General features: G+C 42.1%; 1 protein-coding gene across 2 annotated transcripts in view; it reads right to left on the bottom strand.

The window, feature by feature from the left end:
* Positions 1–18,827, bottom strand: part of EIPR1 (EARP complex and GARP complex interacting protein 1) — a 248,168-nt gene that overhangs the window by 200,832 nt on the left and 28,509 nt on the right. The window lies entirely within an intron of this gene.

The raw sequence follows: 18,827 nt of genomic DNA, 5'->3' as shown, positions 1-18,827 counted from the left end.
GGTGACAAAAATTGCTTTTTTTGACAGGTTTTTTTTTTCTAGCGCTTCCTGATCTGTATACACAGCGCTCGGTGAGCGCTGTGTATACTGCGATCTAGAAGGCAGGGGCACCTGGGAACTATCCCTGCCTTCTCTCTGGGTTTCCCTGCTGTCACTGACAGCGGGCAACCCGCTCTGCAGCTACACGATTAGCATGGACGTCCATTCAGATATAGAGATCCACCTCCCGGACGTTTATAGTCAACGTGCGGACGGGAGGTGGTTAATGGCAAATTGGGGTGTGGCGGGGAAGAGCCATCACAGGAGGTGGGATGGGCCAGGGGTGAGAAGTGGGCAGGGTTAGGGGGCCCAATTCATATTCTTGCTATGGGGCCCAGTGATTTCTATGTATGCCCTTGTCTCAAAGTATGTATGTGACTGCATGCTAAGGAAGGGGAAGGGAGCAGCAGGGCTGAGACATCTCGCACCACAGGAAGAGTGCACCTAATCACCATGTATGGAAATAAATGCTGTGGGTATACAGAAACCAGTTGAGATACTGGAAAAGACTCAAGAATCTGCAGCTTACACACATTTACTAAATCTACAGCTGCCTAAGGCTACTTTCACACTAGCGTTAACATTTTCCGGCATTGAGATCCATCCATTCATTGTCAATGGGGACAAAAGGCAACTGAACAGAATGCTCCAAAATGCATTGTTCCGTTCTCATACCAGAGGGAAAACCGCTTTCCGTCTTGGGATTGTGACACAATCTGACACAACAGAAAACGGATCCGTACCCCATTGACTTTCAATGGAGTTCATGACGGACCCGTCTTGGCTATGTTAAAGATAATACAACTGGATCTATTCATAACTGATGCAGATGGTTGTATTATCAGTAACGGAAGCATTTTTGCTGAACCCTGCCGGATCCAGTAAAAACACTAGTGTGAAAGTAGCCTAAGACTGCAGCTCTATATGGAAGAATTCTTTAAGGGGTTCTTCAGGCTACTGATACTGATGGCCAATCCTCAGGATAGTAACAGATAATTCAGAGCAGCACCATGCACCTTATATGACTCCCTCGGAATGCAACAGCTTGTCCAGACCACCGATCCTCAATGGTCATCAGATCAGCGGGGAAAAAAACAGTCGATGACAGCAGCATATCCAAATGAGGGTCCTTCATTCACCGAACTTACATGTACAAAAAAAGGGCAACGTTTCGGCTACACAGTAGCCTTTATCAAACCTTTTTTGTTTTAGAAGCATGCTATATGTTTAAAGGGGTTGTCCCCTTCTTCCCTCATTCTTCATGAATCAGGATCAATGCTAGGTGGAAGCCTCCGCCTAGGAGTGTGAGAATGTAATCAAAACAGCCCCTGCAATGCAAGATACAGGGCAGGGCAAGGAGAGCATCGGAGCGTGAAATGCTCCGATGCTCCACTCATATGGGCTGAATGGGAAGATAAGGTTATGTCCGGGTTTAGAGCTGAACCCCTTTATTGTTCCTTTAATTATACAAAATTTTCTGTATTACCAAATTCATAAAGTATGCCAAGATGTATAGCTCAAATCTCAGCATGGCCATGCAATGCTGCCAGCCGAATGCACGTTTGGTTGTCCGCTATCATTCCAGGACCCTCCATGCACTCTCAGGTCGGTGAGCATTCGTGTGCCCTGTAAATGCCGCCAAATAAAGGCTGCCATACACATTAGTGTATTGTCGGCCAAACCCGCCAAGAATGGTGTATTGGGAGCTCACGATTCCTTTTGTTCTCCTGGGGGATAGGCTCCCGGCAGAAGTAACTGGAGGCGGATTTCTCGCCCCTCCCCATTAAATACACATACATCTTCAGCTCAGCCAAACGTCTATGTGTATGGGGGAGTCGGGAGAGATAGCGGTCCACAGATGCTAAATGTGTATAGCTGCCCTAAGATTCCTCTAGAAGCGGCTTATCCCCCCACTGGACCCCTATATATATATATATATTTATCTAATGTATATGGCCTGCTTAATCCACAAAAGAGCAATAATACAGCGTTATCTGTACAAGTTCAAGTCAAAAAGTTATTATCTCTAGTCAGACAAATTTCCATCTCTAGACTGTACGCACCAGATAGTAGATCGGTTACTTCCAGCATAATGCAACAGATTTGCTGATAACGGCAGAATCCATGGGAGGGAATGCCTGCACGAAGGAAAGTCAAACCTACTATTTTACTGCACGTTAAAGGTTCTCTGCAGAATTCTACAGCCCTCAAAGGCACGGTGCTAAAAACACACCTTCCCACAGACAGATGTAGGCTCTGCACATGGATGCTTACCTTTCATTTTGTGATTAAGCCCTCCACATGTTGCGTGTTAATCCACTGGGCCCAGAACTATTTGGTTTTTTACTACTTTTTTACGTACTTTTATAATTTACTAAAACATGCCTGCATCCATGTTCATGCCTCCCAATGCCCTGTCGTGTCACTATAAACTGGAAAAATAGGAAACGGTAAGAAAACCCTCTTCACTTCTAATAACGATCGCGCCAATTACAATTCTGAGGGTGCATGTGCGGACATGTCATCAATGATTGACATAATAGGAGTGATTGTTCTGCTCGCTAGAGCCTGTAGGTGTGTCCCCGATTGTCATGTTTGGAGGTTCTCGTTGTGATTACATACCAGTGGTTTATAAACCCCTTTTTCCACTGCATGGAACCGACTCGACTTTACTTGACTCAACTCAGTTTTTTAAAAATTTTCCTCTAGGTCAAAGTTGAAAATAGCACTGGATGGTAGTTTTCTTGGGTACTTGATCTGAGTCAGTGTTATGAAGTAACATGACCATACTGCTGACTAGTGTTTGTTCCAAGGGAACCTTTGCGTCCTTTGCTGGCTGGATTTATTATTCCATCATTATACACTGCTTGTTTCTATGGTTACGACCACCCTGCAATCCATCAGTGGTGGCCGTGCTTTCACACTATATGGAAAAGCAATTGCCTATCTGCTCTCCCACAGGCCACCAGAAGGACAGCACTTTCTTGACTGACTTTCCAGGTCTAAAAAAGTGGGTGTGGTGTGGGCGGGGAAGAGCCCATCTAATTTACCATTTTCTACGCCTATGCAACATGGTTAGGAAGCTGTCTTACATTTTGAAGCGGCACTGGATCTGCCAAAGTGAAGTAGAAGCCGGCGCCATCTAATGCGGACCCATTAATTTTCATTGGTGCCGGAATGTGCTGTCCGCATCCGCATTTGCGGTTCCGGATCTAGACTTCCGTTCCGCAAAAAAATTGCGGACAAGAAAAGGCATTTTCTATGAGATCACGGTGATGGACCATGTGATTGGAGCATGTGATCTGACGTCACCACAGGTCCTTTAGCCCACAGCACATCATTAAAGTAAAGAAGAGACCGGTAACTACGCGAACAAGAGGAGAAGGTGAGTTAATTATTTTATTTTTTTTAACCCTCAATTGATCACCTACTTAGCATTCTGTTTTCAGAATGCTATTATTTTCCCTTATAACCATGTTATAAGGGAAAATACTACAGTGAATAGACTGTCACCTAGCAACCATGTGTGAAAATCGCACTTGCTTGCGATTTTCACGCAACCCCATTCACTTCTATGGGGCCTGCGTTGCGTGAAAAACGCAGAATGTAGAGCATGCTGCGATTTTCACGCAAACGCACAAGTGATGCGTGAAAATCACCGCTCATCTGAACAGCCCCATCGAAATGAATGGGTCGGGATTCAGTGCGGGTGCAATACGTTCACCTACCACATTGCACCCGCGCGGAAATCTCGCCCGTGTGAGCGCAGCCTTAGGGCTGAGATTTTCCAGCAGGGTTTCATGCAGGCTTGGACCAAGGGCTGCCATTAGGAATTTCAGGGCTCCATACTGGCAAACTGTGTGCCATTATTTACGCTGTTTAGGTATCACCATCAATAAAATGTTCACTATATTGTACAGGTTATTATGATTACAGGGATACCAAATACTGTGTTGATATTTAATAAAATAATACTATAAGGCAGGGCTGGCCAACCTGCGGCTCTCCAGCTGTTGCAAAACTACAACTCCCAGAATGCCCAGACAGCCTACAACTATCAGCCTACAGCAGGGCATTGTGGGAATTGTAGTTTTACAACAGCTGGAGAGCTGCAGGTTGGCCAGCCCTGGTATAAGGCATAAAATAAAATAAAAAATCTCATCTTTACAGCACAGCTTTTCTATAAAGGAGTGGGTAAGAAAACGTTTACTGTACAGAAGGTCTGGGGTTCAAATCTCCCTGAGACCTGTAAAATAATATTTATAGTAAAAGTTATAGCAGAAAAACTGAAATTTTACTTTTCAAGTTATTGTTAATAAATTTAAAAAAATAACGCAAAAACCATGAAAGTTTTGGGAACATTTAGCATGAAATATCACAAAACAGTATTTGATATCCCCATAATCATAATAAGCTGTACAATATTGTAAATGGTTTATTTATGGTAATATGTATATGGTGCCTTCATTTCAGTAATATACTATTTATTTAGTGTTATGCCTGTCTAACATACCAGGTCTGTAGTGTAATGGTAGCTCGTCTGCCTGCCATACAGAAGGTCTGGGGCTCAAAGCCTGGTAAAGTTATACCGAATCTTTTCCTCACAAAACTTTATATCAATCTGCTCAGCTCCTCCTTTTCTACAACACGCTGCCTGCAGATTACACTGCATTTCCATGGTGACAGTTAGGCCCCTTTCACACGGGCGAGTTTTCCGCGCAGGTGCAATGTGCGAGTTGAACGCATTGCACCCGCACTGAATCCGGACCCATTCATTTCTATGGGGTTGAGCACATGAGCGGTGATTTTCACGCATCACTCGTGCGTTGCGTGAAAATCGCAGCAAGGTCTATTTTGTGCGTTTTTCACGCAACGCAGGCCCCATAGAAGTAATTGGGGCTGCGTGAAAATCGCAAGCATCCAGAATACAGAATGCTAATTAAAATAGGGCTGGAGAGGTTAAAAAAATAAATAATTTAACTCACCTTAATCCACTTGTTCGCGCAGCCGGCATCTCTTCTGTCTTCATCTGTGAGGAATAGGATCTTTGATGACGTCACTGCGCTCATCACATGGTCCATCACATGATATTTTACCATGGTGATGGATCATGTGATGGACCATGTTATGAACGCAGTGACATCACATGATCCATCACCATGGTAAAAAATATCATGTGATGGACCATGTGATGAGCGCAGTGACGTCATCAAAGGTCCTATTCCTCACAGATGAAGACAGAAGAGATGCCGGCTGCGCGAACAAGTGGATTAAGGTGAGTTAAATAATTTTTAATTTTTTTTTAACCCCTCCAGCCCGATTTTAAATAGCATTCTGTATTCAGAATGCTATTATTTTCCCTTATAACCATGTTATAAGAGAAAATAATACAATCTACACAACCTTGAACCCAAACCTAAACTTCTGTGAAGAAGTTCGGGTCTGGGTACCACATTCATTTTTTTATTACGCGCGTGCAAAACTCATTGCACCCGCGCGATAAAAACTGAACAACGGAACGCAATCGCAGTCAAAACTGACTGCAATTGCGTACCTACTCGCGCGGGTTTGCCGCAATGCATCCGGACACGCTCGTGTGAAAGAGGCCTTTCTCTTTAAAGAGAATTCTCTGTGTAAGGGCTCATGCAAACTAACGTATTTTCTTTCAGTGTCTGTTCCATTTTTTTTGCGGTCTGTGTGCGGACCTATTCACTTCAATGGGTCCGCAAAAAAACCTCTAAAATACGGAAGTTACTCTGTGTGCATTCCTTTTCCGTATGTCCGTATTTCCGTTCCGCATTACGGACAAGGATAGTACTGTTCTATGAAGGGCCAGTTGTTACGTTCCGCAAAATACAGAATGCAGATGGATGTCATCCATATTTAGCAAAATACATACGGTCGTGTTACCTTCCTGGAGCCACAACGTTTTTTATTTTTTCATTCACGTATCCATATGAGGGCTTTGTTTTTTGTGGGACAAGTTCTACTTTCTAAAGCCACCATTTAATATAGCATACAATGTAGTAGGAAGCGGGAAAAATTCCAAATGGAGTGGAATGGGAAAAAAAAAAAAAAAAAAAACACAATTCCTCCACCGTTTTACGGTTTTACCATTCCTTTGCTGCAAAACTGACCTATGCCCTTCATTCTCTGGGTCAGTTAAATAACAACAATACCACATATTTATGGCTTTTTTAAGTCTAAATAGTGTAAAAATAAATTAAAACTTTGAAAAAAAATATTTTTTTACATCACCATATTCTGTCCCCCATTACTTTTTTATGACTATGTCTACTGAGATGTGTGGGGGATCATTTTTTGCAGGATGATTTGTAGTATTTATTGATACCATTTCGGAGTGTGTGTGACACATTTTATTACATTTTTTGGGGTAAGAGAAATGATGAAAAAATTGCGAATCCGCGATTTTTATACTTTTTTCCGTTATGCCATTCACCATATTAGAAAAATATTTTTAGATTTTAATAGTACAGGCTTTTTCGGATGTGGCGATGCCCATTATGTTTATATTTTTTTGTTATTTATGTATTTTTTTATTTAACGGAAAGGGGTAGATTTTTATATTCTTTCAATTTTTTATATATATTTTTTAAATAATTTTTAAAAAACTTTTTTTTATTGTTTTTGTAGCCAGTGTTTGAGGCTACAAGACTCACAACTTTTTTTTTTTTATTCAATATTACCATGTTTCATAGAGAAGCATGGTAATTGCTGAATTGCTCATTTCTTATGTTGGCCTGCCACCTGCTGGCCACCAAAAGAATTGCAGCTTCAATACCCAGTGTCTTTTCAGAGTATTGAAGTCAATTACTGTCATTCCCATTGGCCACAGGGGATGCAGTTAAAAGGCCCGGAAGCCTGCGCATCTGGGTTTTTGAGCATTTAGATTCCGTGATCACACTTGATTACGGCATTTAAAAAGGTTTTAATGACTGCGATCAGCATTACTACCAGTCGTGGTCATTAGCCGTGGGTCTCTGCTTTTTGAAACAACAAAGACCCGCTGGCCATGGCGCCCGCAGCTTGTGTGAGAGGGCGCCATGTTTACCTATCACCCCAAAGTGTCACCAAAACTTTTATCTGCCAGTTAACAAGAGAGCAATACACATCCTTTTTGTTTTCCGATTGTAGATTTATTTATTCTATTCCGTGAACATGATTATGGAGGCGGCCATCTTGGGGTCCATTCACACGTCCGTGGTGTATTGCGGATCTGCAAATTGGGGATCCAAAATACACCGGGCCGGCACCCCCATAGAACTGCCTATTCTTGTCCGCAATTGCGGACAAGAATAGGACATGGTCTATTTTTTTCCGGAGCTGTGGACCGGAAGATCGGGGCCGTGCTCCGGAAATGCGGAGAGCACATAGTGTGCTCTCTGCATCCACTCCTACCCCATTGAGAATGAATGGGTCCGACCCGTTTCAGATATTGCGGGACGGATGCGGACCCATTCAACAGACGCGTGAATAGACCATTACCAGAGCTGTTCTGAACAGCATTTAGAGAGCATTACAAAATTGCTTTACGGCAGCGCCGTTGGCCATAGACACAAGGGTCTGGAGGGGACCTCACTGACTTCTATGGGGGAGTCTTCTAGGCATGCTCTGTGACCTGAGCAGAGGTCAGGAGGGAGGAGATAAGCTGCGATATCACCTACTGTGAATGGTGGATCCCGTGTTGTCTGTACACGGAGGTGATATAATGAGGCTGTAACGTTAACCAGGTAACTGCAGTAAAGTGATCTGTACAGCCCCAGAAGTGGCGCCCAGTATTACGATTAGTGGCCAGTGAGAAAACTGCAAGATTTTATTATTTTTGTTTAAATATAGAGATTGGCATGGAAAATTAAATATAAAAATCACCAAAAATTCTTTAAAAACGTATTTAACATAAAAACGTGATTTAAAGAATAGGTCATGTTCTGATGACACATTCCCTTTCAGTGCACTCTCTCTGTTAAGTTAATGATTAGAACAACACACTGCAGTCTTCAATAATTTTGGCACAATGGGGGTCATTTGTCAAAGACCATAGTTTTACGGCAATCTTTAATAGCCCCTGTGCTGCTTAAGGATGCATCTAATTTTTATAAGATGTGCACCTCTTTTTAAATTACCGTATTTTTCACTTTACAAGACGCAAAAGTGGGGGAAAAATGGCCCTGCGTCTTATAAAGCGAATACTAGTGAGCGATTCCATTATGGAAACGCTCATTAGTACCGGAGGAACGGGAAGCGGTGAAGGCTCTGTACTCACCGCTTCCTGGTCCTCGGCCGTCGGCTGTGCTGTGGCTGCGCACAGCGTGAGGGCGCTCTGTGACCTCACATTGTGCGCGTCAGGTAACAGCACAGCCACAGCAGGAGGAAGACAGAGCGCGCTGGAGGTGAGGAGCGGCGGAGTCCAGAGCAGGAGAGGTAAGTGTTTTTTTTATTTTATTTGATCTGTGGCATGGGGGCTCATAAATGGCACTGAGGCTTATAGATGCATGGGGGCTCATAATGGGCTGATAAATGGCACTGGGGCTAATAGATGGCATGGGGCTCATAATGGAGGCTCATAAATGGCATTGGGGCTCATAGATGGCATGGGGGCTGATAAATGGTATGGGGGGCTGATCTGAGGTCTGATCGAGGGTCTTATTAACATTGTGGCTCTGATTGGGGCTGTCAGATGAGGTCTGATTAGCATTGGGTGTCTGATTGCTGGCCTGATCTGAGGTCTAATGAAAACAATTTTTTTCTTATTATCCCCCTCTAAAACCTAGGTGCGTCTTATAAAGCTAAAAAATACGGTAGGTGCATCCTCTGGCAGTCTGTGCGCCTAGTTTGAAATATCCTTCATACAACCATAGAAGTGTAAATAGACTATACAAATGATGTCATATGTGGTAAGGAGACTTGCTACATATGACATGGGAAGATTTTTCATGGCCCGGAAGCGTACGCCGTGCTATGATAACCAGCCGCACTGCTGGATGCAGCGCCTAATTAGGTGCAGCATCCGTCAGTCAGAGGCTGGGGTAGATTTCACTGTTCTTCTACACCAGAAAACTGGTATAGGAGATGATAAATGTGATCCCACCCCATTTTGGGAAAGTGGCAAGGCTGGTGGAGAAACGGCACTTGAGCAAAAGTCTTTGCGCAAGTGGGGTTTAAAACCTCTTAAAGGTGCAGTTTGTGACTTTTTCATGCCACAAAAGTGGCATATTTTAATGATAAATGTGGCCTAATGATTATTTTCCAAGGCAAGTTTATTCAGGTCAACGATAAGAACCAGCAATAATTCGACAAAATCACTGACACATAGTAGACATGTTCAACACAAGGTCACAGGCAAAGAACTAGTACGGAGCTTCATTGTTAGAAACCCTATTTTTATTTTTTTTTTAAAAGACAAATACAAAGCAGAACAGCAGACAATTCAATGGTAGTCTATGCTTTAGCACTCAAGGAAGAAAGAAAAAAAAAGAAACATGAACTGAAAAACACTAAATCCAGAAATAAAATGGAATGCGAAAATAAAGAAAGCACTTGCCTATTTCATGGTCTGCATATAACTTATGAATGTTGTTAAAAAAAAAAAAAAAGTCTTGTAGAAACAAGGAACTTTTCTACCTTGGCTTTTTCCATGTTTCAGCTGATGTATAAAATGATGGCTTGGTTAAATTAAAGGGCTAGGTATGGTATAGTTCTGCTTGATATCAGTCGGAGTGTGAACACCAGGAGGAGATTTCTTCCACTTCTCAGCCAGAAACTAAGAATCCTAAAGAATTTAGAAATTTCTGCCCCGACTGAGCACCGATTAATGATATACCAGTTGATTCCTGCTCGATTTACAAAGCCTGATGCAAACTAAATGCGGGTGCACAATTGTTCACGTTCCTTTCAGTTTGCATACTGTTGACGGCACATCTGCTATTTACATGGGACAATGTGCTGAGGACAAATGATTATGGTGCCGTTTGAAAGATGAGATCAACCAACTAACGAGCTTTATCGGGTGATTGGTGGCATGTTTACATGAGGCAATCATTACTGATGGGTTGTCCCGTTAGGGCAATTTATCCCCTATACTGTGTCTGACTGGAGGGGGTCCGACCGCTAGGGTCCCTGCTGATCACGAGAATGGAGATCAGTGCTCCCCATTTGTGCAGTCAACACACCTTTACGTCACAAAAAGTGAAGGTGAAGAAAAGAAAGCAGATAGTGACACTAATAAATGCAACTCCAACTCTGAAGGAACCAAAAAGGGTCCACTAGAAGGGTTTTACATTTTTTTTTTTTTCATTTTATTAGGCAATAGAAAAACATATGTGCAAATGAATAACTTAAAAATATATCTCCACATAATATGCACAAACTCAGACTCCTGGCAATCACATGAGACTTCACATACTGGCTCACAGAACGGTTTACCAAGTCAAGTGTGACATCTAAAGACTAAGCAGATGTGATTGAGTTCTTTCATTTGCATGTTAATCGCAGCAGTCGTCACAGAAATTCGGATCTGGTAGCAGGTACACAGGCTTTAAAAGCAAAAAGAAAAAAAGCTAACTAGTAGGCTGTGTTCACATTAGCATCATGGATTCTATTACAGTATTAATAGAGCCAAGACAACTTCGGATGGATCCCATAGTAGTCAATGGGGCCCGGAGCTGCTGCGCCAGTTTCCGGCTATGCCGGATGCGATGAACTCCGTACCGTAACAGCTTGCCGTTTAGCAATAGCGTGGAACGATCCATAGGAATGTGAGATAAGAGCGCTCCAAGAGCATACATTGAGTGTGAAGGAAATGTGAACAGCGCTTAATAACTATGAACACCTTATGGGGCAATTCTTTTTTATCATTGCATTTTACTCATTTTGGGCTAAAATATATATTTTTTCTTTTAAATTATTTTTAATAGTTAAATATATTTTTTTCAATGGATCTTTATTAAAAAATTCCAACAGTTTTTGGTCCACAGAGTTACGTTTCAGTCTGTCCACACTGCACCAATCAGGCTGCTGCTGTGACTGCTCCACATAACCCTTATCTCTGAATTCCTGACAGCTCATAACTAATCATTATAGCTAAACTCTTATCAAACTGATAAAAGAGTCACAACAGCAACCTGTTGGGTTCAGTGTGAAACCCTGTAAAACAAAAACTTTTGGAAATTTTTAATAAAGACCAATTAAAAAAATATTTTATCCCAAAATGAGTAAAAGAAAATGATAAAAATGTCCCAAAAGCTGGTCATGCATATGCAATAGCTGTCGGACCAACAATCGTTCGTCCGACAGCTTTCTCTCCCGACTCCCCCGTACAGAAAGACGTTCAGTTTGGCTAGAACGTATGCGCTGTCAATGGGGAGAGAACAGACAGTCCTAGCAGCAGTTTATCTCTTAGGAAAAGGATCGGCTGAAAAAATATCAGAAGAAGAAGCATGTAACCCAAGGCCTTGTGGTAAATATGTGACAAAGTAGTGATCAATGGGGGCAACATTTACTAATGTGATGGACCAATTCTCCAAAAAGAAGCATCCACTGTGTCTCTCTCAGTGAAGGGTGTGTGACTTCACATAAATGCGGTGTGTCTTACTTTGATTGGGGGGTGGCCTAAGATGCAGCATTTCCATGGGTGGGCCCTGGCTGCCGTTGCTTCACTCAGGTCCCCCGCTGTCAACACTTGCTTTGATGCAGCTGCTGCCAAAGACTGGCTGAAGTAGTTACCTGTTGTCTTTCATCATGTGACCAATTGACATGACGCAAGGGGAGCAGGTCACCATTACGCCCAGGCATTGGCTGCAGTGGCATCAAAGCAAGTGTTGACAGAGGGGAACCTGGGTGAGGCAGCGGCAGAGCGAAGGTGTCGCAACCCAGTAGTGTGGAGCAGATGGCGGATATCACACCTCCATCACAATGGAACAGGGACTGCTGCAGTATTTTCTGCAGTTGCGGTTCTGGAAGACATCTTCAAGCGAACAGGTCATCTGGATTTTGCACGCCAAACCAACAGCACCATATTATTCCTTCATATAAATTCACCCACAGCATTATTAGATAAGAAGTCATTAATATTTAATTTCTAGAAAAGACCTTCAACCCCTTCCCGACACATGACGTACTACTACGTCATGGGAACCACTGCCTTCCCGCAATTTGATGTAATAGTACATCATGGTGATCGCGTGAGCACCGCAGCGGTGCGGGTGCGATCACTGCAGGGGCCCGGCAGTCCCTGGTAGCCGGGCCCCAGCTGTATCCGCCAGCATCGCTGTAAAAGCCGATGCCGGCGGGTTAACCCCTTCTATGCCGCGGTCCATGCTGACCGCGATATAGAAGGGGTTTGTGTCAGGTGAGCAAGCGCATAGAGTCCCCGCGCTGCTGTGGCAGGGACCCGATGCGTGACAAGGCAGTCCGATGCCGTGCCGAGGCTGCCCAATGCCTTGCACGGCATCAGGACCTGCCTTCTACGGGTCCCGAGGAGACTAACAGGCAATGCATTACAATGCAGATGCATTGTAATGCATTGCAGAGGGGATCAGACCCCCAAAATGAACTTCGGAAAAAAAGTAAAGAAAAAAAAGTAAAAAATAAAAATAAAAATAAGGGTTTTTAATAAAATAAAAGTAATAAAATTAGTAAAGTAAAAAAAAAAAGAAAAAAAATAAGCCCCTTTCCCCTTATTTTATAATAAAAAACTGAAAAAAAAACAAAACAAAAAAACCACACATATTAGGTATCGCTGCATCCGTAATGACCGGCTCTATAAATATATTACATAATCCACCCTGTTCGATAAACACCATAAAAAATATAAAAATAAAAACATTTTAAAAAAGCCATTTTTGTCACCTTACATCACAAAAAGTGCAACAGCAAGTGATCAAATAGGCGTATGCCCTCCAAAATAGTACCAATCGGACCGTCACCTCATCCTGCAAAAAATTAGACCCTACTTAAGAGAATCGGTCAAAAAATAAAAAAGCTATGGCTCTCAGACTATGGATACACTAAAATATTATTATTTCGTCTTCAAAAATGCAATTATTGTGTAAAACTTAAATAAATAAGAAAAAGACATATTAGGTAATGCCACAACCGTAACGATACGCTCTATTAAAAAAAAGTCACATGACCTAATCCCTCAGGTAAACACTGTAAAAAATAAAAATAAAAACTGTGCCAAAACAACAAAATTTTTTGGTCACGTTGCCCCATAAAGTGTAGTAATGAATGATCAAAAAAATCATATGTACCCAAAAACGTCAACTCTTCCTGCAAAAAACAAGCCCCTGCACAAGATGATCGGCAGAAAAATAAAAAAAATAGGGCGTTCAGAAAATGGAGATATAAAAACCCAATTTTTGTTTTCAAAAATGCTTTATTATGTAAAACTGAAACAAACATCATAGAAAGTAGACATATTTGATATCATTGCGTCCGTAACAACCCGCTCTATAAAAATATAAAAAAAATGATCTAACCTGTCAGATATATGTTGTTAAAAATAAAAACAGTGCCAAAACATCCATTTTCTTGGTTACCTTGCCTCACAAAAAATGTAATATAGAGCAATTAAAAATCATATGTACCCAAAATAGTACCAATAAAACTGACACCTTATCCCCTAGTTTCCAAAATGTGGTCACTTTTTTGAGTTTCTACTGTAGGGGTGCATCAGGGGGGCTTCAAATGGGACATGGCATCTAAAAACCAATTCAGCTAAATCTGCCTTCCAAAAACCATATGGCGTTTCCTACTGCGCCTTAACGTGTGCCCATACAGCAGTTTACGATCACATATGGGGTGTTTCTGTAAACCGCAGAATCAGGGTAATAAATATTGAGTTTTAGTTGGCTGTTAACCATTGCTTTGCTACTGGAAAAAATTGATTAAAATGTAAAATTTGCCAAAAAAGTGAGTCTGAAATTTCATCTCCATTTTCCATTAATTCTTGTGGAACACCTAAAGGGTTAACAAAGTTTGTAAAAATCAGTTTTGTATACCTTGAGGGGTTTAGTTTCTAAAATGGGGTCATTTTTGGTGGGTTTCTATTATGTAAGCCTCACAAAGTGACTTCAGACCTGAACTGGTCCTTACAAAGTGGGTTTTGGAAATTTTCCAACAAATTTCAAGATTTGATTCCAAACTTCTAACGTCCCCAAAAAAAAATATTTCATTTTCAAAATGATCCAAACATGAAGTAGACATATGGGAAATGTAAAGTAATAACTATTATATGAGGTATCACTATTTATTAAAAAAGTTGAGAAATGTAAATTTGAAAATTTGGGAATTTTTCAAAATTTTTTGTAAATTTGGTATTTTTTCACAAATAAAAGGAACACTTGCCGCAAGGCCGGATCCGGAATTAATGCCCATTGGAAGGCATTGATCCGGATCCGGCCTTAAGCTAAACGTCGTTTCGGCGCATTGCCGGAGCGGACATTTAGCTTTTTCAGAGTGGTTACCATGGCTGCCGGGACGCTAAAGTCCTGACAGCCATGGTAAGTGTAGTGGGTAGCGGGGGAGCAGTGTACTTACCGTCCGTGCGGCTCCCCGGGCGCTCCAGAGTGACGTCAGGGCGCCCCAAGCGCATGGATCACGTGATCCATGTGATCACGTCATCCATGCGCATGGGGCGCTCTGACGTCATTCTGGAGCGCCCCGGGAGCCGCACGGACTGTAAGTATACCTCTCCCCCGCTCCCCACTACTACTATGGCAGCCAGGACTTTAATAGCGTCCTGGGTGCCATAGTAACACTGAACGCATTTGGAAGACGGTTCCGTCTTCAAATGCTTTCAGTACACTTGCGTTTTTCCGGATCCGGCAGGCACCTCCGGCAACGGAAGTGCATGCCGGATCCCAACAACGCAAGTGTGAAAGAGGCCTAAAAGTGTTCCAAAGCTATTACCACATAAAGTGACACGTCAGATTTGCAAAAAATGGCCTGGGCAGGAAGGTGAAAACAGGCCTGGGGTTAAAGGGGTTGTCTCACTTCAGAAATGGCAATTATCATGTAGAGCAGCCATGCTCAACCTGCAGCCCTCCAGCTGTTGTAAAACTACAACTCCCACAATGCCCTGCTGTAGACAGATAGCTGTAGGCTGTTCTGGCATGCTGGGAGTTGTAGTTTTGCCACAGCTGGAGGGCCGCAGGTTGAGCATGCCTGATGTAGAGAAAGTTAATACAAGGCATTTACTAATGTACTGTGATTGTTCATATGGCTTCCTTTTAATTTTTCCATCACGTTATACACTGCTCGTTTCCAGGGGTTAAGACCACCCCACAATCCAGCAACGGTGGTCGTGCTTGCACACTATAGGAAATACCGCTCACCTATGCACACTCCCATGGTACTGGCCACCAGAGAGGTCGGCGCTTTTTCCTATTATGTGCAAGCATGACCACAGCTGTTTAATTACAGGGTGGTTGTAACCTCTGGAAACAAGCAGTGTATAATGTGATGGAAAAATGAATCCTGACAGCAAAGGAGGCGGTATGGACAATCACAACCCCTTTAAAAGGCTATGTACACTTTCAGGGGCAATTTTTTATGAATGCATTTTATCTATTTTGGGCTGAATTTTTTTTTTATTATTAAATTAATTTCTTTATTAAAAATATTGAGCTTTGTACTTTCACTTTGTGCCGGTCATCTAATAACCCTTATTTATAATTTACCAGAAGGTCATAAACACTTATTTAAGCCACATTGTTATCAGTAAGGTAAGAATTGAGCTGTAGTAAGTGTTTAGAAGACCAGAGATAAGGAGCCGTCAGCTGAGCTGCCTGATGGAACAGAGTAAATATTCAGATCCTGCTACTAGAGAATCTTAGCCCTGTACAGAGAAGAAGACGCCAAATGTTTAATAATGCCCAATTGAAAAAATTATTTTAGCTCAATGAGTGCAATGCAATAATATAAAAAATGCCCCCAAAAGGTGTGCATAGCCTGTTTTTTAAAATAGCGCTCCTGCGCCCCGTTATGGTCCCCTGCAAATTTTGCGCTCAGTATGCCAATACTGAGCATCGAAAAAGGGAGGAGGAGACACCAGGGTTTCTCAATGGGCGTCTCCTTCTCCCCTGGCTGTAGCACTGTCCAATTGCAGCACAGAGCGTCACAGCAAGGTAGAAAAAAGGGGAGGAGACGCCCATTGAGAAACCCTGGTGTCTCCTCCTCCCTGTTCCGATGCTCAGTATTAGCATACTGAGCGCAATATTTGTGGCGGGCCATAACGGGGCGCAGGAGCGTTATTTTAAAAAAAACAAGCAGGGTGGCAGCACAGCGGGGGGTACCCCGCAGGTACAGATATTTATATCACACACTACAAACCAATGAAAGGTCCTCTTTAAGTTTTACTGGTATTCTATAATGAAGGTCATCAGTTAAAAATTTTACTCTAGCACAGAGACCAAGAATTTGAGTCCATTTTGAACATTCTTAACGATACTCTCAAGCTACTCTTTTAGCTAAAGCTCTTCACCTAACACCACAAACAACACTACTCTGTAAAAAAAAAAAATATATATATAAAAACATAAGAAAAATTAAAAGAAAAGAGATTACAAAGACAGCCAAGGAGGCAAGCATGAGAGTAAGCCTAGAAAACATGATTGAAGAATAGCAATGGAAAACCATCAACATGAAACTTTATTTGGGATGGCAATAACCCTGCAAGCATCTCAAATATTAGTCTGTTATGCAATTTAATCAAGGAAAGAAGCCATTCAATCAATTCTCCGGCACATCCCTGACCTCTCCACAAGCAGCACAATCACGACCGTATCAAATCTACTTAATCAACAAGTGTTTTCACCATAGACAAATAGATAGATGGTTCTTTGACAAATAACACGAGCAAGCTCTCTTTAATGGGTCACTGGGTTTATGCTGAAGGCAGAGGGCAGGAGTGCGAGAAATCTTGATTTCAATGTTATTATTCAGTCCGCATCTCCAGCAGACGCTACACAGAGAACAGAGACACAGTGAGGGGTCTCACACTGAAAGCTGCTTCAATATTGATCACAAGCGTTTTTATAGGAGTCATCATGTTTTTTTTATGGTGTAATTACCTATTTTAAAGTTATAGACAGTATAGAATAACTGCTACTACATCTTGGGCTCTGTTCACACCATCATGGCCTCCATTTATAATGGAGCTGCGATAGATCCGATGGGTTCTTTTTCAAAAGGCTAAAGACAAATTTTGATGGGCCGCCACCGATTCATGGTATAGTATTTTTCATTGCAAGTATAATTCTGCATACTGTCAAGAATGCCAGAAACCCTGAAAGAAAGTGCCACCTACAGGTACAGTACAGACCAAAAGTTTGGACACACTTCTCATTCAAAGAGTTTTCTTTATTTTCATGACTATGAAGGCATCAAAACTATGAATTAACACGTGGAATTATATACATAACAAACAAGTGTGAAACAACTGAAAATATGTCATATTGTAGGTTCTTCAAAGTAGCCACCTTTTGCTTTGATTACTGCTTTGCACACTCTAGGCATTCTCTTGATGAGCTTCAAGAGGTAGTCCCTGAAATAGTCTTCCAACAGTCTTGAAGGAGTTCCCAGAGATGCTTAGCACTTGTTGGCCCTTTTGCCTTCACTCTGCGGTCCAGCTCACCCCAAACCATCTCGATTGGGTTCAGGTCCGGTGACTGTGGAGGCCAGGTCATCTGGCGCAGCACCCCATCACTCTCCTTCATGGTCAAATAGCCCTTACTTTCAAAGTTTTCCCAATTTTTCGGCTGACTGACTGACCTTCATTTCTTAAAGTAATGATGGCCACTCGTTTTTCTTTACTTAGAATTTGTATTATGGCAAGAAAAAAGCAGCTAACAGTCTATTCAGTAGGACTATCAGCTGTGTATCCACCTGACTTCTCCTCAACGCAACTGATGGTCCCAACCCCATTTATAAGGCAAGAAATCCCACTTATTAAACCTGACAGGGCACACCTGTGAAGTGAAAACCATTTCAGGGGACTACCTCTTGAAGCTCATCAGGAGAATGCCAAGAGTGTGCAAAGCAGTAATCAAAGCAAAAGGTGGCTACTTTGAAGAACCTAGAATATGACATATTTTCAGTTGTTTCACACTTGTTTGTTATGTATATAATTCCACATGTGTTAATTCATAGTTTTGATGCCTTCAGTGTGAATCTACAATTTTCATAGTCATGAAAATAAAGAAAACTCTTTGAATGAGAAGGTGTGTCCAAACTTTTGGTCTGTACTGTATGTACCCTGTAAGCCAATATTCAACCTATTAAAAAGCCTTGAAACACAACTAATGATGTCAACCAAAGTGGAAAAGCTTATCTGTAGACAGCAGTGTTGTGGAGTTTGTGCTCCTCATCAGAACAGAGTGGGACCCTGGTTGGCCTGGCGAGAGGCCTATGAAGCAGCTTCTGGAAGGAAATGATTCTTCTTGTGGGGATCTGGTGGAAACAGGACCAGCTATATAAGGGTATCTCTGGTAGGACTGATATCCTCCCAAGTCCTGTTTCTAGGGTAGATCTCTATAGGTAGACAGACAGTTTTCTTCCTTTTAGGCCAGAGTTCCTCAACTCCAGTCCTCAGGACCCACCTGCCGGTCATGATTTGAGTGTTTCCCACAGAATGAATACCTGTGTTAAGTCCCAATGCATGGACACTAATCATATTCACCCTCTCAATACTAAAGAAATTCTGAAAACATAACCAGCAGGTGGACTCTTAGGACTGGAGCTGAGGATCAGGAAAGCTAATTTTGCCC

This window comes from Bufo bufo, chromosome 4 (assembly GCF_905171765.1).
Source record: "Bufo bufo chromosome 4, aBufBuf1.1, whole genome shotgun sequence".
Classification (NCBI taxonomy): Eukaryota; Metazoa; Chordata; class Amphibia; order Anura; family Bufonidae; genus Bufo; species Bufo bufo.
The sequence above is the reverse complement of the archived record's forward strand: the minus strand, read 5'-3'. Positions and strand labels throughout refer to the sequence as shown.